Below are 15443 nucleotides of genomic sequence, written 5' to 3'. Positions count from 1 at the left end.
CTTTGACAGAAGTGCTATCTAGAATGTCACTCTATTGCCATTTGCTTAATTTTTTGCAAACTGGAATCTTCAAAAAAACAAATAACTGTTCTCTACATGGACTGCACTGGTTTAATCTTCAACTTCCCTGGAAACTACCAAGGCTGATCAATAGTGAAAGTATCTGCTAGGTCTTCAAAGACATAAAGGTGTATGGTGTGCTACTTTTTAGAATTAATTACATTTAGAACATTCTGAGTAGATACTCCTTGGTACTACAAGCATATGGCCATTTTCATATAGTGTTAATTCTGTAAAACCAACATTCTTTCCATCATCAGAATCTGCTTCCTTAAAGATGGGGGACTAAACTAGAAAATTATCGCAATTTAATGTCTTTTCCTACTTGAAGCAACAGATTCTGTGAAAACCGAACATCTGCTTATCTCATTTCAGGAACTTATGCCAGAAGTTCTGACTATTGATCAGCATCTCAAATATTATATTTAAATACTTTTATGTAAAGGAAATAGAAGTCTTAAATAACATACTCCAGGATTATCAATGATGACTTTTCACCTGATGAGAATGAGATGGTAGTAGAATGGCAAAGGAGCATTTAGCATATAAATCAATGGGCATACTAACTGCTCTTTTTTTTTGGTCTTTATTTTTTTAATATTACATACAAAAAATATGAGGTCCCCATATACCCCCCACCCCCTCACCCTACCCTTTCCCCCATAACAACAATCTCCTCCATCATCATGAGACATCCATTGCACTTGGTGAGTACATCTCTGGGCATTGCTGCACCCCATGGCCAATGGTCCACACCATAGCCCACACTCTCCCACAGTCCACCCAGTGGGCCATGGGAGGACATACAGTGTCCGATAACTGTCCCTGCAGCACCACCCAGGACAACTCCAAGTCCCAAAAATGCCCCCACATCTCATCTCTTCCTCCCACTCCCTACCCCCAGCAGCCACCATGGCCACTTTCTCCACACCAATGAACTAACTACTCTTTTAAATGCAAGGAGACACAATTCACCCAAGTACCATTTATTAATCCCCACACTTGTCCCTTTTCAGCTCTGTCTTCCATTCCCATCAGCAACTACTCAAAATCTTTCTTCTAGAATCCCTTTCTTACTTCCCTCAGCAGGCCACTCTAGCGAAGGTCATTAGGTAAAACTCCTTCAGCTTCCAGCTCCACTCCACTGCCTGTAAACGTACTTGTTTCTGTCCCTTTCCTCCTAGGATAGGGACTTACCCTCTTATTAAAGGCCAGCCCCATTAAAACTGCTGGTGATCTCACTCCCTGACCGGAACCACCCAGCAGGGATTGCTGTCTTTCCCAGGCTCCTGCAATGGACCTCACAACACTTCTGACACAAGAAGTCCTTATCTTCTGATATAGTTCCCCAGCCTCTTCCCTGCCTCAACTCATCTTTCTATCCTTGGCACCTCCCACTAAGCCTAGCAAGCAGAAGGTATCCAATGCATGTGTTGAACTGAACTCGCTTTCAAGCATGAGTTATTTTCAATAGCTTAAATCAGGACTGAGCTTGTCCCAGATTGTCTGCAGAACAGCATATGATTTCTGCTCTATTTTTTCCCACCCATAAGCAATCTTAAAAAAAAAAAGGGAATCAGACATTTGCAGTGACCAGGGTTGCCAGATAAAATACAGGCTGCCCAGTTAAAACCAAATTTACAAATAATTTTTTAGTAAACGTATGTTCCAAATATTGCATGGGATGTACTTCTACTTTAAAAATTCACTTTTTTATCTGTAATTCATATTTAATCACGTGTCCTGTATAAATTTTATCTGCTAAGTCTGGCAACCCTACCAATGAATCTTTAAAGATTCCAAGAGTACTCAAGAAATGCTTCTTGAGGTCACCGGGCAGTTCATATGCAAGCCCTGCGTACCTTCTAATTAGCCATATCCTCTGTCTAACCCAGCTGAGTTTGTCTCTGAGCATCTCTGGGGAGGTCAGTTGATATGCTTTAGGAAACACTGTTTACCGTAAAACATTTTCACTTACATTGGTAATTTCATACAATTTCCTTCTAATGAATAAAAAAATTTTTTAGCACAAAGAATACAGTAATGTTGCTCAAAATTTTTTAGAAAACTGCTATCCACAGTTATTAATATGCTTGAGCTAAGTCCTGGCTACATCTATTAATAATCATTTGTCAAATTTTTGTATTTGCAATCATACCAGCAAAATACAATAAGGAAAATAAATAAATCCTTCCTTTTATTTCATTAATCGCACACAGGGGTACAGAGCGCCCTTCCTGGCAGCGACCTCGCAGGCGGAGGTGGAGCCTGTGCTGCGACTGCAGTGGGGCTCTGTGGGCTGAATGCGAAACATCTGGAAACTGAAACATCAGCTTAACTGTGTAGGGGCTGACAAGAGAAGAGAGTTGCCTCCTAGGTCATTCATGAGATTACACACTGTCTCACTAAAGGAAGGGAGAGCGGGCTTTTTCTGCAAAGAAGTACCATTTTAGAGCATTAACCACTGTTTGCCGGGTTACTGATTAATGGTGACGGTGCAATGGAAGTGATAAGCCAAAGTGTGGGAGAGGGGCCCTACAGCCTGTCCCAATCCTGAGATTTCCCTCCATTAATGGGTTCTTCTTTGTGTTCTTGACGGCGATGCTCATTTCTTATTCCCACAAAAGAGATAAAGGAGAGTATTTTCTGTTCCAGTGCAGAGGGATGAAGGGGTGAACCTTCACCAAAATTTCAACTAGACTGACCTCCGAGAAAACTTCCAGGCATGGAGGGACTAATGTGCGGTACCTCGGGAGGTGTCCTAAGATGACAGTGAATTAAGATGTTGATCCCAGCACAAGCCCGCCACCTGCTCGCCACCATATTGGCATCTCCAGTTAAGGACGGTTGTCACGCTACCAGCACAACACTCACACTGCAGAGACGCAGGACAATGCCTGGACGCCTGCCCAAAACCGGTCCCTCCAAACGCCAGCCTCGACCTAATGCACCCTGTGCTGAGCGGGGGGCAGCTTCTTTTCCTTAGTTGGTGCCAGGAAGGGCTGAAATGTGGAAAAGCTCCAGGCATTGGCGGTGGCGTCCACCTGCCTGCGCAGAGCAGAAAGGCCGACAAACACGTTCATTAAACTTGATCCGAAGCAAGCGAGCCTGCGAGGTCGCTGCTGAAATATTCATCCAGCGCGTTACCCGAGGAGCCGCTGAGGAGGTCGGAAACCGGCGCGCCCCCCCACCAACCACGCGCCACCGTCCTGCCTTTAATTGTTCTGTCGTCGGTCGCACCCCACCTCTCCAAGTCCCCCCTGCCCAGGAAAGAGAGCCGCGCTAATAAGTGAGGACTTTCCCAGCAGCTGCCGGGGAGTCCCTCCGGGCTGGCAGCGCGGATGACCTCCAGCCCCCCCGGGGCCCAGCCAAGGGCCGAGGCCGCTGGGGCCGGGGCCTTCGGGGGGCCCGGAACGGTGGGTCGCCCCGAGCAGGCCGCCCTGCTCCGCCTGGCGCTTGGCCTGCGACCAGCGCCCGCTCCCCAGAGTCCCCGGCGTGCGGTCGCGGGGCTACCGGCGCCCGGGCCTCCCGCGCGCCCCGGCAGCCCGAGTGCGGGGTGGGGAGCGGCTCGGGGTCCCGGGGAGCCCGGAGCCCCCGCGCCCGGGAGTGCTCCCATTCGTACCCCTTCGGAGCCCCCGGCCCTCAGCGTGTCCGCGCCGCCGCCAGGGCCCCGCGCCCCGACTCACCTGCACCCCGGCGGCGGCGGGCTCAGCGAGTGGCGGCGCGCGGCCGCCCGCTCCCCATCCCCGCCGTGCCCAGGCCGCCCGGCTGCGCGCTCCGCCGCGGCGCCCGCCGTCTCCCGCGCCGAGGCTGAGCAGCGCCGGCCCCCGCTGCCGCACCGGCGGCGCGCGCGGGAGGGGCGGGGCGCGGCGGGAGGCTGCGCGCGGGGCCGGCGGCGGCGGCGGGGAGGCGGCCGAGAGCCCCGGGCGGGCGCGCGGAGGTGGCCAGGGGAGCGCGGGCGGGCGGCGCCCGAGCCTGCCCAGTGCCCGAGCCCGCGCGCGGCGGGCGGCGGGCGGCGGCGACGCGGGCGCCTGCGCGGAAAGGGTTAACTCTGCGGACTCGCCGGAGGCGGGCAGAGGGCGGGAGCTGGCGGCCGCGGCCCCGAGCAGCAGAGCCCGGGCGGGACCCCCGGGGGCGTCCGGCCCTCCGGGAAGGTGACCTGGGAGACCTGGCCCCGCCCCCTCCTCAGAATTGTCCAGAAGTTAAAGTTAGCGCCGCTCCGCCCGCCCCTCGCCGGGGGTCCCTCCCCGCCGGGCGCCCAGGCCCCCCGCCTTTCCCGCCTCGTGGTCGAGTGCTCACAGAGCTGGCTCTTTCCTGAGGTGCAGTCGAGGCCGCCTGTCAGTCCTTCAGGTCACGGGTGGGCATGTCGACCAGGGCTCCCGAAACACCGCCTCAGCCCCAGGGCTCCTAGGCCGAAGCAGTTAGAGACCCGCGAGCCGGGGGTCTTAGGGGAACCCCGCTCCGCAGCCCCCGCACGTGCGCGCTGGGCCCAGCCCCGACCCCGCTTCCCATACGCGCGCGCACGCTCTCCGCGAGCCGTGCCTGCCGTCGGGATTGAATTTCGTGGTCGAGGAAAAACATTTTCTCCGTATTTCATTACAAAGCTTCTTATATTAGAGACAGCACGGGGTCAGGGAAAGAGGCTGAACTTGAGGTCGGCCTTGGTTTCGTTTCACTGACCCCTCCGGCAGGTGCCTTGACCTCTTGGCCCCTGCCCCGGCGTCCTCATCTGTGGAGCTTGGTGACACCTACCTCGCCGGGCTGTGGGGAGGATCGCTGAGGCAACGTGCACAAAGCGCCTGGCGCGTAGTAGATGCTCATTGAGTAACAATCTCTGCAGTCTCCACCTCCACGTTCTGTTTTTGTGGAAGGTTGGCTTAGTGCTTATCTTGCATTCCCTCTTGACGTTAAAAAACCTCGAACCTTTCGTCTTTCTTATCACTTAAAAAGCATTAGCCTCTTTCTACTCTTCAACGCTCCAGTTTCTTCACAACTGTCTTGAATAAAGCTTTGGAGAAAACCTGGACCCAGCTCAGACGCAAGTCCTCTTTGGAAGGAAAAGCTTTTCAGGAGAGAGTCATTAAGGCCAGATTTATTAACATGAAAAAGGATCTCACTCCATACTCCTTTAAAATTAATTTAATTTACTTGCATTCCTCGGTACTCCTTGTTGCACATCTGTAGCATAAAGTAAGATGCGCCTGTCTAGGAAGAATTTTTTCCCGCTAATGCTATCCATTTTTTAAGGTATCAACTTTCAAAAAAGAAACGTTCAATCAGTCCCCAAATGTGCCATGTTCTTAATCTCCCTTTACATTTTGTCATGGTGCTCCACTCTTCCTGGAATCTCTTCTCTTTCCATTCCTCTTCACAAAGTCCTGCTCAGTCTTCAAGCTCAAATGCCACCTTCTCTCTGAAGCCTTCCCCCAACCCCCAGGCGAGTTAATGCTCTGCTGCTGGGGCACCAGGGCATGCTGCCATTGCAGCCCTTATCACCGTCTATTGCTGTTGTTTAACAACGTGAAAATATTTACTCAGCGCCTATTATGAGCTAAGTACTGTTCTGGGAAAACAACAAGAAAGAGCCAGTCAAGTTCCTACTTCTCATGAAACATACAGTTTAGTTGAAGAAGCTGGCAATAATCACTTAAATAATCACCAAGGGCACGGTCATTCTCTTTGTCTTCCGTGTTATCCATCAAATTCCCCAAACATCAATAAAGTATTAAAATTGGTCCCAGGCCAACCAAACATTGCCGACATGATCCCTGTCAGTTTGTTGCTAAGCCAATGATTACTGCTTCTTTCACTTGTATCTCTCACCTAAAACTTTCCTTATCCCAAATCACTCCAGGTGGATACCAGGAATCCCGTATGATGAATGGAAGGGAGGCGGTAGAGCGCCTGAGACTTTAATCCCCCTACCAAATCGTATCCCTTCTCCACTCTCAAGGAAGGGGGTTTTCTCCAATAGCCCAATACAACCTGGATTCCCAGATCTCCTGAATCCCAAGCATCTCTCCTAGGATGGTGCGCCACTCTCACTTCCACTCCCTCACCTTTCACCATTTAAAGCACACACGTTTGGCTCTGTTTATGTCAATAGTTATTGCCGATTGTCCATCATCTGACCGTTTGGTTCTAGCTGCTGTCTGCAGGAGTTAAGCTGCTCTCTCTGATCCTCTTATTGTCTGATTATGAGAAAGAGTGGGCACAGTTTAGAACCAAATTTTCCAAAGCATATTTTTACATGTGTATTCCAGAGCAGTTAGTGACAGCCTTGCCACTGTTTATGTGAGCAACTCCAGGACAGGATCTCATTCCTTCTTGTAGTCCAGAGTTTAGCAGATGACCAATATGGAAAAGTCCTTAATACAAAGTTTGTGGAAAAATGAATGAATGTATGCAGGCATTCATCCACCCTAGGTTCTTAACTCTTCTTCCTCAGACCATAGTTGTTTTCTAATTGCTCTTCTTACTAAACTTAGAATTGATACACCAATATTTGACTTAATTTTGCCCTTTCCCAGTATGTAAATTTCCCTGGAGCCACAGATCCAGTGATCCCTTCACTTCTGGATCCACAGCGAAGTGTGGAAGAAAATCTTCACCATAATTCATATAGATTTGTGTTTTCAGCCGAAGTTACAACCTATCACCTATAAATCAATCTTGCTATTGCTTCTTCCAATCCATAGCAACTATTTTTTAACAATTCTCCTACCTCCCCAACTTTGTGTTTTTAACAATGCCTGTACGACTCTCCCCTCTATACCAGAAAAGAGTGACCATCAAGTATCATCTCCCTAGAAATGAGCTCATTGTTGTAAATATATCCCCTCACACTGTTTCCCCTCTTCCTCCTCAAGCTCAGCAGGGGAGATATTCTTTTTTCTTGAATGCCAGTCTGTACCCATAAACCCTCCTTTTCCCTCTGTGTTCTCTCTCTTGTAGATATCACCAACTTCCTGCCTCTTGCTCTCATCCCTCTCAACCACCTTCCATTTTCTAATAAGCATTCCCAGAGTTCATTAGGCCTTTTTAAAAAACTGACTTGACCCTACTGCCCTTTTCAGATGTCTAAAAAGGAACTATCTAGTCTAATGCTTTCAGGGGTCCTTTAAACAACAATTTATTTGTGCTTTCCTATCTCTAGGCTTTTCTTTTGTGCTTTTCCAAGGCTGTAGTTACACCGGCCAAACCTGTAAGTACACGAGGATGCATGATCCCGTGCTGAGCTAACCAAGAGCAGCTTTCCTGAACATTCCCATCACCAAACATCTTCTAGTAGAGGCTTAGGCTCTCTGCAAGGAAAACTACACTGACCGGCAGATTTGTCAGGCAAGTAAAGCAATTCTCATCAGTGAAACACATCTAGTAGGATTATAGACAGAAGTTTATAGAATTTTAGGCAATAGACTTATTGGAGACTTGTATATCTTTGGATTAATCCAGGAAGTCCTCATGGAAGCAGTGGATCCCTGCTTCCAAACTGGCAGGGATTCACGTCCATATAGTTTGAAAGCGGTTACTTGTGTGAATGAAGGAGGTAAGGTGTTAGGTGAAATTTTCTGGAGCAGTGGTACAAAATGTTAAGGCACCAGCCTGGGAGTTAGAGGATCTTGGGCTGAAGCTCTTTCAGTTTCACCTCTAAGGTGAGGATGCTAATCAGAGCACCGTGTTGCTGTTGGGATTAAACTAGTTAGTGAATTGTAAAGTGCTTAGCATAGTGACTGGCTCATAAGGGCTCAATAAATCTTAGCCAAGAGTCCAGCTGCATTATTTTTGGATTTAAAAAAACCTATTTAGTAGATTAGCATGAGATCTCAGAGAACTGAGATCATCTGATGCAATATGTGCAAGTAATGAGTGAAGAATCCATGGAAGAGGAAGTTGTGCCTCTCCAGCTCACCCAAAATTACACCAGCAGAGCTGAAGAGGAAGGGTACCACCTGGGGGATGCTGTGCTCTGCCATTAAACCCCACATCAGCCCATCACACGTGACACAGACTCTGGATCTTTTCCAGACAGGTGGATATGCTTCCTTGTTCAGGAGCTCTCATATGGAACATCATCCTTAGGTATTTATTTGAATAAAATTTTCCCCCACCCAGCTATTTTTCTTTAGCAAGATTAGATTGAGCAATAGGACCAGTGGGAATTTCCTGCTTGGATTATTCTGTGGGTGGAGTTGGAATGATGGCCCATTTATCCTTAGTCTTGCTCTGGTCTTAAGCATTATAACTTGAAGAATTGGTAGTTGGAGAGTATTCTTTGATGCATGGGTTTCAAAGTCAAATCAGAAAGGAATCCTCTAGGCTTAAAATATATTAGGCCTTGTCTAATTTTGCTTGATTGTCGTGTAAAGTTTAGCAGCTAAACTAAGGCCACTCTGCTTTCCCATAGGTGGATTTTATAGGCCTATGGAATTCGGGGTACGAAATCCAAGTGGCATGGGACTCAACGTGTCTGTTAAGATCTGTACTGATAAAATTGTGACTAGTATTACTTGAGAGTCGGTCATTATATTAGAGAATGCTTTAAACCAAATAAATTAAGACTCAGTCCTGCTGATGTGGCAGTGGTCCTCAAAACATAATCTGCAGAGGGCTTTCCTTGCAGCCTCAGGACTGGCCCCAAACAGTTCATGTAACAGTCTTTTATTAAGCACCTACTATGTTTCAGGCACTATGCTCGATATTGGGGATACAAAGACGGATAAGACACGGTCATGGTCTTGAGGAATTCATCTCCCCACGGAGGAGCAAGTGTGCACGTGCACACACACACAAACGCACAAACACGGACAATGCAGGCTTTTCCTCCAGGTTTGTTTCCAATAGAGAATTAAATCTGTACTAAGCATTCTTTTCCTCCCCGCTCATTTGCCCAATCAGAATACTCTGTGCCCGGTTTTTGTTTAAGATAGAATTTCCTCATGACAGTGAAGGCCAAGAAACGCCTAGAAGGCTTGATGCTCAGAGCCCCACTCCTTTCAGTCAAGTCCAAGAGTGGGCAATTAATCTTGAATAGCTGACCCAGCAGGAATCCAAGAGCAAGAGACTGACGTCCCACAACAGGGTAAAAGCCCAGGCATTTTGTGAGAGACACTATGACTGACACTCTTGAGGCCAGCTAAGAAACGAAATGCAAAAGGAATTCTTTTAAAAGCTCAGGTCTTAACAGAAGGACGGGGGAAATGATTCTTTAATAATGGATAAAAAGGTGATGTTTGTTGAACAGCCCTAAAGTGGAGGTACAGCTGTTAATAACAGGTGATTGGGACTAATTTAGAAAGAAATCAAGTTCTGAACCAAGGTATGAAAATGAACACGATGATGATTGCTGAAGCCTTAGATCTTTCTGGAGTAATCTATTTGGAAATGTTATTTTCCATGGCCTTCACTGATGGGCAGTCTTTAGCAGGGGCGTTGTCATTTAATAGGTGGCAGCTTCTACACCAGGTTTTATTTTTAAGGAGAAAATTTACATTTTTGAAGCCTAAAGTACAGTCAGGTTTAGTTAATGGGAGAAAATTGAGGCTTTTATGGGCCTATGGAAATCAGGGTGTGGATGAAATTAAGAAGCTATGTAATTTCTTCCTGAAAATGGATTCTCCTTAGATTGAAATGAAACCTTTTAGTGAAACTCTGGAAGGACAAGTTGTTTTTTGATGTTTTTTTATTTGTTTGTTTGTTTTTTGCCAAGATAAACTTGGGGTAACAAAGCAGAATACCCACAAAAAGACATGTTTGCCATGGACAACAAATAAAAAAAGAGTCAATTGGAAATGAAGTCACCAGATATGATGTAAAATAAGTGATGGGAGTATTACTTGTTTTGTGAAAATGTTGGGCTAGCCGTGGCTACCTGTGACATCATCTCCCATAATGGTCAACCAGCCAACTTCTTGGATCTTAGTAGTGGTGGGAAAAAAGCTCAAATGTATTAAACATTTAAATTGCTTGTTGCTGAGCCTAAATTTGAAGCCATCCTCAACGTTGCTTTTAATAGCAGACTTCGCTGTCATTGCTCATGGCTTCAAATACTGCAGAGACCTAGAACTCAAGGACCCTCTCAGTGTCAAGTTTGAAAGAATCAATGTCCAGGAGCTTCAGAACGTACTCGACAGCCAACTCTCCGTTACTTCTGCTGTTGACTTGGAAGATGAACCACTGTGGAAAGAAGTCTGCATGCAATAAGAAGGACGGCTCTCATCGATGTGCAAAAAAATGGTTCTTTTGATTGATAGAGTGGGGAGGGATGGGGAAACCCGGATGATGCAGGTGTGGTTCAGGATGCATTGTATGAAAAAAATTTAAATCTGTTACTTTTTCAGGAATAGAGATCTAGATAGCCTAGGTAATTCCAATTTCACATACGGTTTCCATAAAATAACAGCCTGCATTCTCACTCTTCGTTATCCTGGTAAGCCTGCTAGCGGACAGTATACTTTGGTAACTTTTGGGAGCAGTCCATATGGCCAAACACTGTGGATATAGTGAAAATTTTTAATCAGAACCTGGTTTATTTAAGAGAATTCTGCTGGACATCTAGTCTAGAATAGTAAGAAATTAGAGACAAATAAAAATCACAAGCAAAATTACATTCAAAACAAATGTAATTCTTTACTATTAACTGTTGAAAAGATACAATTTAACAGCCTAAGAAACAGCTTTACACAGTAAGTTTTTACAAGTTTGGGGTTGTTTTTATTCTGAAATATTTCTCCAATGAAAGATCCACATTTCTATCCCAAAGGTGTATTTGCCTACCTCTTAAATATACCATTTACCTCCTTATAACAATAAAATCTAAGGTCTTATTTGTGTCTGTGGAGAAGATGTTTTCATTTTTATTTCAAAACTGAAGAATTCTGATCCTTCTGAAAATCTAATTATAATTAATTCATTTTCAGGTGAGACAAAAGTGAAGAATAAGTTATATTATAGATGGTGCTTTAATTTTTTTCCTTCAGAATCTATCAACTTGTAATAGAAAGATGGGAAGATATTAAAAAGAAAGTGTGGCTTTTTTTATGACAGCTACTTATGTGGTAGATAAGAATTTTATTTAGGTTTTTGTTTAAATTTTGATAAAGCTTTTTAAACCTGTTCACTAATTTAAATAAAATCCTATATTATATGAGCTATCAGCAAAAAATTCTACATTAAGGATTACAAAGATTAATCTTTGTGACCATCCATTTTTAATAAGTCAAAAGTAACACATTTTCTCTGTTTTTGGAAGTATGAGTTGGTAGGGTACTTTCAGTAAATAAGGGATAGATGGATGAATGTGTGGATGGATAAGTAGCAGTACAAAGACGGTGAGAGGGAGGGAAGGAAGGAAGGATGAATAAGTGAATAACGTAACTAGCTCATGGATAAGGTATTCATCTGTCCAGAATTTTCTGAGACAATCTAAATTTTAAATATCTGCTTGCATTGTCCAGTTGTGTTCCAGATTACGTGTCTTAATTTTTGGCTTAGAAAATAGATTACTATATTCGTGAAGACATTTCTACTAATTAATATGCAAACAAAAAAAATAAGATTACTGTGACTTCCTGTCTTCATTCAACATTTCCTGAGTTCTTTCTATGTACTCGGTTTGGGGAGTGGGGCAGGAGATATGAAGATAAGTAATGTGGTGCCTGCTATCAAGACGCTCTTAGTCTCGTAACAGAAAAAGGCAGGTAAACAGGTAAATTAAATGCAAATGGTAGGAGGTGGAGTAAAGACATAGACAGATTTCTGAGCGGAGCCCATTGGCAGGGGAGTGTGTTGTATCTTTCTTTAGTCCTGTAGGTCCAGGAACTTCCTACACCCAATGAAGTTTTTCCACCAATTAGCACGTCCCTGCTTAGCTCAGTGGAGTCATGACAGTACCCTGTCACTCTCGCGGTTCGGGCGTGTAGGTCATGTAAAATTCTGCGGCATTCCATTCCATGGCATCATGTATTTAAGTGTATTCATCACAACACAGAGCCTTGAGTGCTGTGCCGTTCCAGAGACTGACTTTTCAGCTCTTAAAATCTTATGTACCAGCTGTGCTTAGAATACCTGTTCTTTCTTTTGTTGTTGTAGAAAAAGAGTGCCAGAAACTCAAAAACATTTTTTTAAGTCACAGTCCATTCACTTCCTTTACTTCAACTCAACAAGCATTTCTCGGGTATCTATTAGTAATGTAAATAAGACACAATTCTAGGGGAGATGCCACATATTAAGGGCCTAAAAATGATTGTATTGCAAGGGCAATGATGATGATACCTGATGGAAAAAATCATAATCCTAAAAATAACTAATACATGTTGCTCTTCTATGTGCCAGGCACTGTACTAAGTATCCTAAGCACTTTACAGAACTAACTCAATTAAATGGACATGGGGCCCAGGGGCTCTCACAAAGCTCACACTGAATTTTTATTTCTGTGGACTTGGGAACAAAGAAGATGAGAAATTGTGTTTGAATGTGCAAGGAAATAGAGTCCCCTTTTACTTATTTATTTTTAAAGATTTATTTATTTATTTCTCCCACTCCCTCCATTGTTGGCTCTCTGTGTCCATTCACTGTGTGTTCTTCTGTGTCTGCTTGTATTCTCATTAGGCGGCTCCAGGAACCAATCCTGGGACCTTCCGGAGTGGGAGAGAGGCTTTCATTCTCTTGTGCCGCCTCAGCTCCCTGGTCTGCTACGTCTCTTACTATTTCTCTTCAGTGTCTCTTTTTGTTGCATCATCTTGCTGCATCAGCTCTCCGTGTGGGCCAGGACTCTTGCATGGGGCAGCACTCCGTGTGGGCCAGCTTGCCAAATGGGCCAGCTTGCCTTCACCAGGAGGCCCTGGATATCGAACACTGGACCTCCTATGTGGTAGACAGGAGTCCAATTGCTTGAACCACATCTGCTTCCCAAAGTACCCTTTTAAAAAAATCTCTTTTTTGTTTGCCAGATCGCTTCAGCCAGTGTTTCCCTAGAGCTAGTATAGAAAGGCTTTTACAGATGGCAGGATTATGAACAATTCTGAGAGGCAGAGAAGCAGTCAATAATATTAGATAATATCTATTCTTTTATGAAACTAAAAAGTGTGCTTTAGTTATTCTAGAAAATAATTCGGTTATATTTGCCCTGTTACCCTCTTGCCTGCAGACTGGGATTCCTCATATGGGAAGGTAGACAAATATCCTCTATAAGAAAGTAGGAGGAAAAGCAGCAAAGAGGAAAATTAAAATTATAACAGTAAGGTCATCATGCTTTTAACATCCCAACATAGAACCAGCTTCTGGCAAACTGAGTCACAGAATTATCATGCACAAAGTCTTTTTAAATGCTCACTAAAACGCCAGAAAAGGGGAAACGGACTTGGCCCAGTGGTTAGGGCGTCCGTCTACCACATGGGAGGTCCACGGTTCAAACCCCGGGCCTCCTTGACCCGTGTGGAGCTGGCCACGCGCAGTGCTGATGCGCGCAAGGAGTGCCCTGCCATGCAGGGGTGTTCCTGCGTAGGGGAGCCCCACGCGCAGGGAGTGTGCCTGTAAGGAGAGCCACCCAGTGCGAAAGAAAGTGCAGGTTGCCCAGGAATGGCGCCGCCCACAGTTCCCGTGCAGCTGACGGCAACAGAAGCGGACAAAGAAACAAGACACAGCAAATAGACACAGAACACAGAACAGACAACGGGGGGGGGGTAAATAAAATGGCAGAAAAGCCCTTTAAAGAGTTGCTAGTAGCTCAGTCCTAATGGAATATAATTCATAATTTCATGGTTATGTTAGGGACACTAACTAAAGACATTTTCTTCTGTGAGTGGAGGATTTGCTAAGAAATTTCTAGTGCACCTAGTTATATAGAGAAGTCAGTCAAAATTGTGGATGGTCTTTAACTTTTGGTTTTCGTCAAGTGGGAAGGAAGGGGCCAAGAACACTCGGAGCAGTAGTTCTACATCAGAATCGCTCGGGGAACGTTCTCCAAATGAACATGCCAGAACATCACCTAGGCCTAGTGATTCCAAGGAACACAGCTGATTGCACCACACGCTTAGGGACCATGCCAAATTCTGCAAAAGCATTAGCTGCAGCTCATTTGTTTCATACTTTATTGTATTCTTGCAATAAAATAATAAAAATCATATTGCTCTAGGCCGAACCTTCTAAACAGACCTATTATGATTAGACTGTGATGTGCTTCTTTCCTTTCTTTGCTGCAACAAAACCAGCGTGTTACTAGCATGACAATGAGAGCGTTTACTAGGCACTCCATGGAGAGAAGCAAGAGCGCCAACTGCCACCATGCTTGCCGTCGTTTACCACTGACATTTAAGAGGCTGTGGCAGGCACGGTAAAGCCACAAGGGGCAGAGTCGATTCAGTTACAAGGGAGCCTGATGCAGCAGGCAGACTGACGTTGCCTTAAAGCAAATGCTTCTGTAGTGACAGAGCCTTACTTTGTGCCAGCCTTCTCCCAAACACTTTACCCGCATTGGCTTGTTTCATCCTCATAACCACCTTAAAGGTAGGTTCTATTATTATCCCCACTTCATAGATGAGGAAACTGAGGCAGAGAGAGGTCAAGATCACAAAGGCTGAAAGAGGCAAGATTTGAATCCAGGCAGCCCGAATTCAGAATCCACATTTAAACTCTGTGGTAATGCCTTTCAAAATCACATGGGTTGACTGGTATTTGGTGAGAAGGGCTGGAGGGTGCTGGTTTTATTTTTTGTTTTTATTTATTTATTCTATTAGATAGTCAAAAATCAGCCCCATATTTGGTGGAAATTTGGGATATATATTAGAGAAGAGGCAAGGAAGAGTGGATATCTTCCAATGCCAAGAGAGCATCCATATCTCCTTCCCCTCTTACTCCTCTTGCTCCCGCTCTCCTTTGATCTTTCTTCTCCCCATCCTTTCCCTTCTCCATTGATTAGGCCATTGGTCTCCAGACGTTACTTAGTGTTCTTGGGGACCCTCAAAATAAACATGGGGAAGCAGATGGGGCTCAAGCGATTGGGCTCCCACCTACCACACAGGAGGTCCAGGGTTCGATGCCCTGGGTCTCCTGGTGAAGGCAGGCTGGCCCGTGTGGTGAGCTGGTCCATGTGGAGTGCTGGTCTGCGCAGAGTGCTGCCCTGCACAGGAGTGCTGGCCCATGCGGAGAGCTGGTGCAGCAAGATGATGTGACAAAAAGAGACACAGAGGAGAGACAATAAGAGACGCAGCAGATTAGGGAGCTGAGGTGGCACAAGAGAATGATCACCTCTCTCCCACTCTGGAAGATCCCAGGATCAGTTCCCAGAGCCGCCTAATGAGAATACAAGCAGACACAGAAGAACATACAGTGAATGGACACAGAGAGCAGACAATGGAGGGAGGGGGGAGAAATAAATAAATAAA

The 15443-nt window shown here is 45.6% G+C and overlaps 1 protein-coding gene across 4 annotated transcripts in view; it reads right to left on the bottom strand.

Moving 5' to 3' along the window:
* ELMOD1 (ELMO domain containing 1) overlaps window positions 1–4809 on the bottom strand; it is a 72387-nt gene extending 67578 nt beyond the window's left edge. The window contains exon 1 of one of the 4 annotated variants that reach the window (XM_012529987.4): window positions 4360–4809. The gene's annotated coding sequence lies outside the window, so the exon portion shown is untranslated. Of the gene's footprint in view, window positions 1–3746; window positions 3922–4359 lie in introns of those variants that run through there. The other 3 variants (XM_058289416.2, XM_071212312.1, XM_071212315.1) reach the window with 3 other exon arrangements.
* Between the last annotated feature and the right edge of the window lie 10634 nt (window positions 4810–15443).

This window comes from Dasypus novemcinctus, chromosome 27 (assembly GCF_030445035.2).
Source record: "Dasypus novemcinctus isolate mDasNov1 chromosome 27, mDasNov1.1.hap2, whole genome shotgun sequence".
NCBI lineage: Eukaryota > Metazoa > Chordata > Mammalia > Cingulata > Dasypodidae > Dasypus > Dasypus novemcinctus.
Note: the sequence above shows the minus strand (reverse complement) of the source record. Positions and strands in the feature narration are given on the sequence as shown.